The sequence below is a fragment of the Lygodium microphyllum genome, chromosome 21 (assembly GCF_053477565.2).
Source record: "Lygodium microphyllum isolate KBCC chromosome 21, Lygodium_microphyllum_v1.1.10, whole genome shotgun sequence".
In the NCBI taxonomy this organism is placed as follows: Eukaryota; Viridiplantae; Streptophyta; class Polypodiopsida; order Schizaeales; family Lygodiaceae; genus Lygodium; species Lygodium microphyllum.
In genome coordinates this window covers 9,464,991-9,478,656 of record NC_141155.1, presented here as the reverse complement: position 1 = coordinate 9,478,656, position 13,666 = coordinate 9,464,991, and positions in this window count along the sequence as shown.

The following is a 13,666-nucleotide window of genomic DNA, read 5'->3' as shown; positions in this document are numbered from 1 at the left end:
AGACAACCGATCATAACCTTACTTTGTGTTTACTCCCAATCTTTCTTAGTCTTTGGCTATTCTACATAGTAGCATTTCATGCAGGAACTTTAGGTGCTAGCGCCATGTCTCCTTCAGTAATTCCATACAATTTTGCTCTTTAAGAAATTTGTTGTCTCGAACTTTCATGGAGGATAATTGTTCTTATCAAGCTTCTCACTAATAATATGGTTGAAGTTGTGAGATATTTTGACAAAATAAACAACTTGCAAAAAATTTCCATATCCAAGCAAGCTCATAACAGGTGCACCACAACTAAACACGTAGTTTTTTTCACATGCCTTTTGTGTCTACAATCCAACAAACACCTAAAACCTTACAGATTAAAATTTTGTAACCTATGTACCTATAAATGGCAAACATAGTCGAAACTGTAGTATACCCCAATATTGCTATTAGGACCACTTGTAGGTCTAGAACAGAGGTTGAAACAATCTCAAATGCCAAAAATCACAGTGGGCAAATCCTAAAGACTGTTCTGCAATATATACACTATTCTTCTTGATCACTAAGTTTCGCTGCAATTGGAGATTGCAGCCCTGCCAGCCTTAGGAGCAAATTGAGCAAGGTGAAAGAGTTTTTAATCCAATGCTTACTTGCTTGCTTTATGCTCTAATGCCTTTATCTTAGCCTTCAATCTACCTCTGTACAATCGTGGCTATAACCCATGGCAAATTGAGCAAGGTGGAAGAGTTTCTTATCCATTGCTTACTTGCTTGGTTTATGCTCCAATGCCTTTATCTTAGCCCTCAATCTACCTCTGTACAATCATGGGACGGATCTAATACCATGAAAATAGACAAGAGAGGAGAGAGGTGAACATACCAAGAGCACACTACAAAAAGCAATTGAGACTTGAGTACACACAGAGATAGGGCTAAAATCTTATTCTTCTTCTTCTTCCACACAAAAGAACTAAATCTATAATACGATAAAAGACTAATTTGAAAGTACCACAACATATGTACACACAGTCACTAAGTGTGAGCTTGCTAAGGAAAGAAGAGATGGCACAATGAATGTGCCAAAACCAAGGATGGACTATGTGGGGGTAGTCCAATTGTAGAATTACTAGCATATCCTCATGTCGATCACCTAACATGCTAGTGAATAATAACTTGCCACATTACCAAGGCACATAGTGGATGCCAGCTCATGTAGAGCTCAACATCTCAACATGGAGGGGTATTTCTTACATGTCCTCATGCTAGAAAGGATGATTATGAGAGGGGAGAGATAGGTATATCGATGGTGGCCATAGATTTGTATGATGTGGTGACCTTAATGGAGGCATTATATGTGTTCATATGATGTGATGGACCTTGATTAGTCTAACAATCCAAATCCTTGCATTGATGTGACTTCCAAGTCCATGAAGGGACGGTTTCACAATGAGTGGGATATTTCTCCTAGTTTCTTTCTCATGATTGGGGGGGAGGGCTTTAACATGATGGATAAAGGTGGGGAATCCATGGCCATGGTATGCTTTTCATGGAGCTATTCATAAAAATAGACAATAGGATTTAGCTACTTCCACTTCTATGGTCCAATTTGAGTATGATTGACATCAAGATTAGTGCTTCTATTGAAGTGCATCTAGCATTTGACTAGTTTAGGAGTATTTGTACTGTTTTTGGTATCACTATTGTATGTATTATGATGTTACAAATTTTTGGCAACTTAGTGCTACATTAGGGAACATGGTGTTGGTTTGGGTTTGTATTTTACAATCATTATTATTTTCATTGTATTGATCATGTGTGATTTGAGAGGGGTTCTTATTAATGCACATTAGAGGGGTTTTAGGGCATGTTTATTAGGTCATTATCTGGGTGCATTTTAAGGGCGGGTGAATAGCTAACTTAGGGTTGGTTTATGTGTCTAGGGTTTCATCCTGAAGCATATACCCACTTCTCCACTCTTTGTATCAAATCACACCACTTAGAGATAGGGGGACTAGAGGCACTACTGGTCATCACACATATTGGTACCTAGTGGTATTTTACTATACATTGCATGTTTTCTTTATGGATACCATTACCCATTCATAACTCGTTCTTTGAGTTCTTGTATTCTCTTACTTTTCATCGTGCCATTGTTTATGTGATGTGTCTTTTCACTTCTAGCCCTTTGCACATGCTCACATATCTAGGGTGATGGTTTTAAGGAGATGGCCCTTAGTAGAATGTTTCTATAAAATAAAATGGGGCTTGTTAAGTACCACTATGGAAAATTTCCTAATTTATATTGATGATAAAGAAGCTTAAAAGGAGTCATTTGATTATTTCACTTAGGTTCAGACTTGCCCCATTATTGGTACAACCTTGAAAATTTGTTAATGCTCTTTATTACATCTCTACAACATGATTGGCTTGCCTTATGCCATAATGAAGAAGTTGGGTAACATACTCATTAAAGGCCATGCTATGCCTAGGGTTAGTATGGGATTGGAACCCAATTCCTCATAAAATGACACGTATGCCATGTATTAGGTTGATACATGCATGGATCGATCATGAGAGTTTTTACATCATTTATATATATGATGACAAATCAAATTATCAAGTAAAATTTATCTAGCCCCTTTGATTGTTATTTTCTGCATGATTCTACACAACACCTTCCTTTTCCTAAGATAAGAGACACAACACAACACCCCTTATAAGACACGCAATAGAATCTCCATAAATGGTGGCACCTCCCTTCCAAATGTTAGCTTAGAGACTTAAGAAAGAACCACCTTGGCATTGCTCTTATGCACAAATGTGGTAACTCACAAGCCAAATTAATAGTAGCACTAGGATCTTCCTCCTAGGTGACTCTACCAAGGAGGAGAAGCTAAGTGTTCAAGTGGGAAAGGGTCCACCATAATGTGAAGATAGGTGTCCAACCAAGCGGATGCACTTAGCACCACTTGAACCCACAACCTCATGATCATAACCCAAGTGTTACCACTCAGCCATCATCTTTGAGATATTTATGAATTGTGTTAGCAAATTAATATGAGATTACATTGTGAAGAATATTGATCAATTAATGTAACATTACATTTATACTTAATATTAATCTATTAAAGTCGTGATTTCACTTGTGAATTGCTTTGACCTTTTTATTTCTAGATGTGGTTCATTTTTCTCGACTTCACCTTTAAGTGCATAAAAACTAAAATAAATACCTATGGCATAGATGGCATTGTATTTCACTTCTTGAATGTTGGTCCAAAACCTCTTTACTCATCATAGAATGAAAAAATAAATGGTTCAGAGTGACACCTTATGATAGTCCTTATGGCATAGAATTGACAAGGAAATTGTTAATAGTTATGCCTTATGGTGTAAAATGTAACAAGTAATGGTTTAGGATTATGCATTATGGTAGACAATGGCTTTTATATTTCTCTAATACCTTCTATGCAACCAATAGCACACCTTGTCAACTCTTTGAATTGGAGAGAATATGGACATGTAGGTGCTCAGGTCTGACTCTATGTCCTAATGAGATACAATAGATTAGCAAAGGTGTTTTTGCAAGTTTCTTGGCTGAAGTGCACAAGATTTACATAGCCAATTGATTTACCAATGAGGTGTGGCTCACTGTTTTGGGTCAATGCAATTTAGAGCAACCGATTGACAAGATTTTTACTAGAAGGCTTGGTTAAGGATAATCTAGGAATCATACACTATTGTAAGGGATGTTGGCCTACTTACATTGCTTCCACTCCGCGTTCTAGAAGTACCCTTGGAAGTGCCTTCTTTGAGTGAAGTGCATGTGGTTCTTAGTCCCTAGGAACTTTATTGCTCCTTTTCAATTGTGATGGGCATGTATCTATCATTGTGCCTTGGGCTAGTTGTTGGATAAGAACACAAGGCACATTGAGTGAGCAGTCAAGATGCATTCTCTTTGCCCTATGCTTGAAGGTTAGGATGATAATTCATTGATCAGTTTATTGTGTGGACCAAATGTTGGGAATAAAGGGCCATCGTGCCCATGCCCGCCCATTAGGGCACTATACTATGTCACACACACATATATATATACCTATCTAAAAACCTTAGTGGTACAATCTTTGTACCCACATATATTGTGTCACTGTCTCTCTCTCTTGGCTTGCATTGTTGCATCCATAGAAGCTTCGTACTCCATGGTTCGTGCACTTCAAAGTGGTATTAGAGCTTGGAATTGTAGAGCAAGAGCTTGAGCAGGCAGTGCATTTGTATCTCTTGAGAAAGACATTGCATTCAATTCACAATAGGGTAGCCATTGCTCTTTGCTTCTTGGGAAGCATTGGTCACACCATTGCATTTGAGCTTCAACCAAGAGCTAATTTGGGTTCTTGAGGACCTCCTCACCTTCCTCAGCATCAACAGTAGTCCCCCAGTCCTTCCCATACCTATAGGCATAGCCACATGGATAGTAGCAGATCAATTTACAGCAAACATTTAGTTTCTACTATCAGCTTTCCTACTCCATTTGGGCTTCATTGGCAGTTCATTTGAGCATTCAAATGCTTGGTTTTATGCTTGTCCATTGGATCTTCTCTTGGCATTGACATTTGGGAATGTTTTGCTTCAGTTTTGGACTATTATAACAGTCCACAGACAATGAAAAACGGGGCAGTAACGTTAACATTTGATGTTATGCTTGTTGGCATTGACATTTGATGCCTAAATGCTAAGAGATCCTATGCCTATGTTATGGGATTGATTTGGAGCTGATTTTGCCACTAAAATAGCTTCATTTGATACTAAATTCATTACTGTATGCAGCAATGAGTCTGTGGATTGACAGGTCTGAGAAGTCGTCTCCTTCATTGTTTGAGCTCACATATGCTTCCGGGGATGCCCAAATGGTAATGTATTGGTGCAACTACATTAGGAGATGATATGCCTTGGGTCTAAGATGGATTTGGCTTGGTTTTAACAAAGACTATACTCAGTTTTACTATCATTTTTACTACTATTTATAGTAGGGCTGAATGCACTTGGCAGAGGTTTGTGAAATGCCTATTGCATTTGGGCCATCTCTCGGGTACTAGTGAAACAATGTACATGCATACCATCAATGCTAATCACTTGGATGTGATTTTGGAGATGTTTTATGCTTGATTTGGAGGTTGGGAAATGCTGTCTTGGCTATAAGAAATTGCAGACAACATGTGCTATATATGGAAGTGATTTTGATAGGGTTGTATGCTTCCAATGAAGCTCGTAAGCACGATTGTGGTACTAATGTAAGGTCACATGCCTAAGTAGTGATTGGATATGTGTTATGCCTCATTTTTTGAGTTGAAAACAAATCAGTTTGTGCAGATATCTTGACCATTTGCAGGTAGTTTGTACCTAAACTTGTCTGCTGCTATTTGGTGATGTCTATATGTGTGTTACTGGTCTAAAATGCCAATGTCATGCTAAAATATGATCAATAACCAAAACTGAGATTTTGGAAGTATATTGCAAGTTGGTTTTCTGCACCTCTTGTGTGATGGATTAGATTTGTTCTCTTGTCATTTTGAGCTGCAATCATGGCTAGCAACAGTGACACCAATCATCTTATGCACATAAAGAAGCTTGAAGGGGCACATAACTTTGCAGTTTGGCAAAAGCAGTGCTACAACATCTTGGTACTGAATAAGCAAGTGAAGCCTATCAAGATGAATGGGACAAGACCAAAGGACATGGAACAAGAGGATTGGGATGAGCTCAATGAGCTTGCTTGTTCAACCATTGAACTTTCAATTTGTGATGCCTTGTTGTTTAACATAGAAGGATTGGATTTTGCCTATGCCATTTGGAAGAGACTTGAGGAGCTGTATGCTCACAAGAGTGCTACAAGTAAAGTTTATTGGCTAAAGAAGTTAATGGATCTTTGTATGAAAGAGGGTATAGCCATGTCTGCACACCTCAATGAGTTTAATTCCATTTTCAGCCAATTGGTTGCCTTGAAGTTCAATATTGATGATGAGTTCAAGGCTACTTTCTTGTTATGCACTCTACCCGAATGCTAGGATACTTTCAAGATAGCCATGAGCAACTCAAATGCTATGCTAATGTATTCCGTAGAGAGTACTCTACTTATGGAAGAGATGAATCGACAAAACAATGCATGCAACAAGTCTTCCATTGCTTTGCATATTGGAGCTAGCTCTCAACAGAAGGGGAAATGTGAAAGCAAAGGATGCAATAAATCTTGCGGGAAAGATGTAGAGTGCCATCATTGTGGCAAGAAGGGTCACTTCAAGCATGACTGCTACAAATGGAAGAAAGAGAAAGGGAAGGGTAAGAAGACTGATGACAACAAGGATGAGAAGAAGGATAGTTAGCTAGCAAAGAAGAGCAGTGTCAAGATAGAAGAAGTGAATATAGTCAGCCACCATGAGAGTGATAGCGGTAATGACGTACTCTTTGTCTTTTCTTACTTTAGTGCACATGCCTTGGTAGTAGATATAGAAGATGACATGCATACTTGAATCTTGGATTTAGGTGCCTAATTTCATGTTACTCCTCACCCCATGAGTGATTCTCATATTACACTGGGGGGGGGGGGGGGGGTAGACATGGTGTTGTCCACTTGGGGGCACCTATGCATGTGATATTGTAGGCATTGGCAATGTGCAGCTCCAGTTTCAACATGGTTCAGTCTTTACTCTTTAGAATGTAAGGCATGTGCCCTAGCTCAAGAAGATCTTGATTAGCACGGGGTAGCTAGATGATGATGGTTATCATACCACCTTTGATGATGGAAAATGGAAGATCTGTAAGGGATCTAGGGTCATTGCTAGAGGTTCAACGAGTGATACTTCGTATCTGTTACATGTATCGAGTGTGCATAACCATGTTATTGCTGTAACCGGGCAGCCAAATCAAACTAGAATGAAAGTGCTCTCTCGTTTGGGTTATTTGCCTTCTTTGCAGTATGCTAATTTTCATCATTGTGATCATTGTGTCTATGATGGTAAGCATGCTTAGGCCTCACATAAAAAGTCTATTTCATTGAAATATTCTCCTCCTTTAGAATTGGTACACTCACATGTATGTCAGATGCCATGGTTGTCTCTAGGGGAAATGAAATACTTTATCACCTTTGTCGACGCTGCTACATGCAAAGTTTGGGTGTATTCTATTCGTAGCAAGGACGAGGATTTAGATCAGTTTAAGAAATTCCTAGCATTGGCTAAAAATATAACTCACAAGACACTTAAGTGCCTTCACTCTAACAATGGTGGGGAATATGTGTCCAAAGCCTTTCAGGATTTTTGTGACAGTAAAGGGATAACAAGGGAGCTCATTGCCCCTCATAGTCCACCCCAAAATGGAGTTACAGAGCATATGAATAAGACCATTCATGATAAGGTCTGCACTATGATGTCTCATGCTGCATTATCCCATGGCTTTTGGGCAGAGGTTGTTATGACAATGGTTCACTTGATCAATAGGTCATCACCAAACAGGTCTTTGGGGGGGGGAGAATCCCTCAGGAAGAGTGGTCAAGCAAGCCACCTTCATATGCTCACCTGAGAGTGTTTGGCTGCTTTGAGGCTTTTGTGCACATTCGTAAAAAGGAACATATCAAACTTGAGCCAAAGTCCTATAAATGCATTTTCCTAGGATATGGTGATGAGGATGAAATGGGGTACATATTATGGGATCCTGAGAAAGGAAAGTAGTACATAGCAATGATGTTGTCTTCTGTGAAGATCGCATGCATAAGCAGCTGAAAAGGCAAAGAAGGTCAGAAGGGTTGTTTTCAGGGAAGATATACCTACTGGACAATAGACTGTGCCCAGTGGAGAGTAGCGAAAACTTGCTATAAATAATCTTAAAAATGCAGGAAATGATGTTGAAAATGGTCAGTGCAAGGTGTTGCCCATGATGCACACAGTCTCAACAAGATAACATGTACTTAGGATAGCCATATGTGGCAAGACAACATGTTGAAATTTCAGGAGAGCAAGCTATAAATGTAGATTTATAGGCCCCATAGCCCACAAATGTTGAACCTTCACTTTGTAGGTCGACCCAACCTTCAAGGCACCTGATAGGTTTGTTCCTAGTGCTCATTATGCTACTAATTATGTCATGGCGACATACTGTGGTGAACCATTATGCTTTAAGGAAGCAATGAACATACATGACAATAAGAAGTGGTTTAAGGCTATGTTGTTAGAGATGGAATCTCTTGAAAAGAATGGTACTTGGGATTTGGTGCATCTGCCTAAAGGGTAGAAGATTCTTCCATGCAAGTAGGTTTATAAGATGAAAGTCACTTTTGATTCCTCACCAAAGTACAAAGCACATCTGGTTGCAAAGGGGTACAAGCAGGAACATGGGATTGACTTTGATGAAATCTTCTCTCGTGTAGTCAAATTGACTACTTTGAGAACCATCTTGGGCTTGTTTGTAGTTGAAGATATGGAACTCATACAGATGGATGTAAAGATTACATTCTTACATGGTGATCTACATGAGGATATATATATGCAACAACCTGAGGGTTTTGTGGCAAAGGGCAAAGAGAAGATCGCATGTAAACTCAAGAGGAGTTTGTATGGACTAAAACAGGCACCTCAAGAATGGTACCACAAGTTTGATACGTTTATGCAGTCTCATGCTTTCACAGGAGTCAAGTGGATCACTAGTTATACACTAAGAAGGCAACATATGGCAACCTGATTATCTTGGTCTTGTATGTTGATTACATGCTAATTGTAGGCATGGATGTTCATGCCTTGGACTCTTTGAAGCAAAGTCTACATGGCAACTTTGACATGAAGGATCTTGGTGATGCAAATCATATTCTTGGAATGCGGATACTCATGGATAGATCGAAGGGGCTTCTGTATTTGTCCCAACATGAATATGTATCCAAGATTTTGCAATGTTAGAGGAGGAAAAGCAATTGGTGTTCCATTGCCTCCATATGTGAAACTTAGTGCAAAGGATAGCCCTACATCTAATGATGGGAGACTAAAATGGCCAAGATTCCATATGCTTTAGCTGTTGGTAGCTTGATGTATGCTATGGTTGCTACAAGTCTTGACATTGCCTTTGCAGTGGGGGTGGTTAGCAGTTACTTAGCAAACCCTGGCAAGAAGCATTGGGAAGCAGTGAAAGGTATCATGAGATACCTCAAGGGCACAAAGGATTTGTGCATCTAATTTGGAAAGTAGAAGGCATCTGTCATTAGCTTTAAGGATGTAGACTATAATGGACATGCCAAACTATAGGAAGTCTACTTCAGGGTATGTATTTACCTTCATAAGGGAATTAGTCTATTGGATATCTAGGCTCCAGAAGTGTATTGCACTATCTACTACAGAGGTAGAGTACATGGCTACCACAGAGGCATGAAAAGAGGCCTTATGGCTTTCACGTCGAGTTGGAGAGCTTGGTATTACAGAAGTTCATGTCCTCCAACTGTGACAGTCAGAGTGCTATCATGTTAGCATGGAAGCACATACAAGTGAAGTATCATTTCATCAGGGAAGTACTTGACAACAAAAGCATTGAGCTAGTCAAGGTACATACTGATGATAACCCTGCAGGCCTTCTCACAAAAGGTCTTCCAACAGAGCAGTTTGCTCATTGTTGTGATAGATGATGGGAGTTGGATAGGTATAGGCCTTTAGCTTTGTACATACTTAGAATTAGTTGATTCTTTTCTTCTACCTTTAGGTACATTGCCTTTAGGGGGGAGGTTGTTGGGAATAAAGGGCCATCATGCCCGTGTCCATCCATTAGGGCACTATACTATGTCACACACACACACACACACACACACACACACACACACACACACACACACACACACACACACACACACATCTAAAACCTTAGTGATACAATCTTTGTACCCACATATACTGTGTCACTGTCTCTCTCTCTCAACTTGCATTGTTGCATCCATAGAAGCTCCATACTCCTTGTCCATGCACTTCACCAAAGCATCATGGGGGTTCAATAAATTGCTCTTAGGTGGCCTCATAAGTCTCTAGCAAAGATCTGAGTCTCAAGCAAGAGTCTTCATGTGACTTGTGATCAGTTCTAAGGCTAGGCTTGTGCAAACTAGCTTAAGCAATCTTATAGAGATTGTATTTGTGCTCCTAGTTGATACTCTCTTTTAGTGGTGTGGTCACTAGACATGGTCTAGCTAGTCTCGATACAGGTCTACTTTGAGGATAGGTTTCAAATGGTTGGTTTGGATACTAGATTTAGATGCATATCTGAATGCTAATGATGGTTCTAGGGAATTCAATATCTTGAATGTATAGGTTGGCCCAAATGACAGAGTTGAGGGTGGATTTGAAAGAGGTTCGAATGTTTGTTTCAGGTGCAAGATAAATCTAAATGAAATTCTTAGATTGTCGGATTTGTTGAGTGCTAAATTTGAAATGCAAACTTGAGTGGTAAAGGCTAGTTTGGGTGTAAGAAATTTTCTTCGAATGTAAGAGAAAGACTCAAGTGATGGGTTGATTCAAGTGCAAGAATAGACTTCAATGTGATACTGGCTCCAAACACTAGATCCAAGCAACGTATTCGATTGCAGGGCAAGATGTTTCAAATCATGCAAGACTAGTCCTAAACATTCCAAAAAAAGTAATGTAGAACATGTGGCATACCTAGGAATAAGACGAGGCTAGGATACCACTATGCAACTTGAGCTTTTGCTAGTTACTTGGGAAATGATCCTTGCAATCTTTTAGCCTCTTGACAATCCTATGCAACTTGAGCTTTTGCTAATTACTTGGGAAATGATCCTTGCAATATTTTAGCCTCTTGACAATCCTATGTCATTTTTTGCCTCTTAAAATCCAGGACCATTTGAAGGAGATTTTTCTCTATCCATGGATTTCCACTAAGGCAATCCTCAATTGATGAGTTATCTTTTTCCACAAGTAGATGGACTTGATATTTTAGCTCGAAGTAAGGTTTGAACCACTAGGAGATGCATGAATCAAAAAGCCAATTTGGTTGATTTGGATCAAGAGTGGGTTGATGAGTCATGGGGTGTTCAACTTGGACTTGCCAAACCTAAGCTTTGGATGAGCTTCAATCTAGCCAAGAAGTGGTTTCATAGTTTTGTCATGACACTTTGTTCACAAGCTTTGCCCCTTTCAAAGCTTGTTTATCACCCCTAGTCACATTCAATTTTGGCTAGGCTATGATTCTTTCCAAGCTACATTCAACACCCAAAGGCCACACTCATTGATTTGAAGTGTCATAGACTATTTTCAAAGCACCACCTAGAGTTAGCTATCTTTAGCCCTTAGGGAGGGCAAGGGGTCACTCATTAATATATGTGTGTATCACATGGGTTCAAATAAAGAAAAATTTAAATACTACTTTTATATGGTTTTTTACATACGAAAGTATGTCATACAAAGGAATTATTTACATAAAAAGGGTTGTGTTTTATTCAAGAAAAAATCATAGATAAGGGTATTTGTAAATAGGCCTTAAATGCACGTGATATAGGGGATATATGTATAGTGAGCCCCCCGAGCTTTGGCACAATGCCTTGCATTTGATGACATTTGATAGAGCAACAACCTTTGATTTGGTGAGTATGTTTGGACCAAATAAGATGTTTGATTACAAGGAAGGGTTTGCTTGACTTGAGGGGATCTGATGGAAGAAGGAATTGGAAGCATTCATTCATCATTTAATTCTAGTTGATTCATTTGATTCCAATAAGACATTCCATCCCAATTTCGCATTCCTTTGCTTCATTCGAAGCATGACTATATTGGGTCATTTAAAAAGTAATAGGCGCGACTCTAAATTGGGCTTGAGTCGTTCATAAAGCCATAGAACATGAAGTTGTTTTGTTTTTTGTGAATTTGAAAGGTGGGGCAAAAGGTGGAAGCACAAGTGAAAGCAAGAAGAGAGCAAGAGCTATGGATATTCAATCAAAAAGATGAAAACTCCAACAATAACAATGTATGGCATGCCTTTCCTTATTCTATTATCACTAAAAGAATAAATAATAAAGTGATAGTGATGGGCACTTACCACCTACAATGTATATTTGTGCGGGTCTGTATACCAGTAAATGTAGGTGGCTAGGCATTGTGGCCTTTAACCCCCAACAATCTCCCACTAAAAGGAAAATGTGCCTTAGTGAGGAGTAAAAGAAAAAAGAGAAAAGTACATGTACACAAATGAATCTCGCAAGCAAACCCAAAAAGAAAATTCGAGGAAAAAGGTCATCTCATCTACCCCCATCAACTTCCTAAAAGAAAGGCATATTGTTCCATTGGGAGACTTTAAGTGAGTAGATTTGTAGAAGTGGTAACACCATAGGGAGCTTGACAAGGTCAATGGACTTGTTCTCTACCACCTCTCTAATGAAGTGATAGCACACCTCAATGTGCTTTCAATTTGCATGGAAGACCAGATTACGGGCCAACTAAATGGCACTCATAAAATCTAAATGCAGTGTAGGAGTCATAGTCATACCAAGATTTGCAACTAGATGCCATAGGGTCTCCTTGGAAGTCTTAGTGGCTGCAATGTACTCAGTCGATCATAGATAAGGCCATGCATTTTTGTACCTTGTACATCCAAGAGATAGCACCTCTAACATAGGTAAAGACATATCCATATGTGGACTTTCTACTGTTTGCAATGTGCTATATAATTTGAGTCAGTGTAACCCATGACTCATGTATCCTCACTACCATAGCAAATGCACAAACGTGTAGTACCTCATGATAACCATCATGGTATCCTAGTGTTGTTCACCATTTGTAGCCATATAATGTACCACAACTCCCACTGAAAATGCTATATCATGATGAGTAGCTGTCATGGCATAGGTCAAACTATCCATTGTATGCATATGGAGCCTTCACATGAGAAAGTAAACCACAACCAATATGCTTACCATCCTACATATAGAATCACTAAAGTACTTTTTGTATGTACTCCTTCTAGGATAAGTAGAGAAGTTCCTTAGAGTGATTGTGTGTAATACACATACCTCGTATGTGTGACACCTGTCACTTGTCCTTTATCTCAAAACTCTTCTTGAGCTGATTCTATAAGGCATCTAGCTCAACATGAGCACCCACAATAATAAGCATATCATCAACACAAAGTCCCAAGATAATAAGGCTACCATCATGGACCTTCTTCGTGTATAGACATAGTTCCATATCACTGTGAAAATACCCCTATGAATGCATGAAAGTATCAAACTTATGGTACCACTCCCTAGGTACTTACTTAAGCCCATAAAGACTCTTCTTTAATTTACATAATAGGTGTTCCCTATCTTTTTCACAACGCCCTTAGGTTGCTACATATAAATGTCCTCATGTAAGTCCCCATGTTAAAAAGCTATCTTGATATCCCAATGATAAAGATCCAAATCCAATCGAGCAACTAAGGCTAAGATCAAGAGTAGGGTAGTTACCTTCATCACAAGAGAGAATATCTAATCAAAATCAACTCCCTTTTCTTGTTAAAATCCTTAGCAACCAATCTATCCTTATATGCTAGCTTAGGGTGACTAAGGATACTCTTTAACTTGTATGCCAACTTGCATGGCAATGCATACATTCCATCAGGCAAGGAAACTAAGTCCCATATAGGGTTCAACAAATCAAACTCAAATTACATAGCCCTCT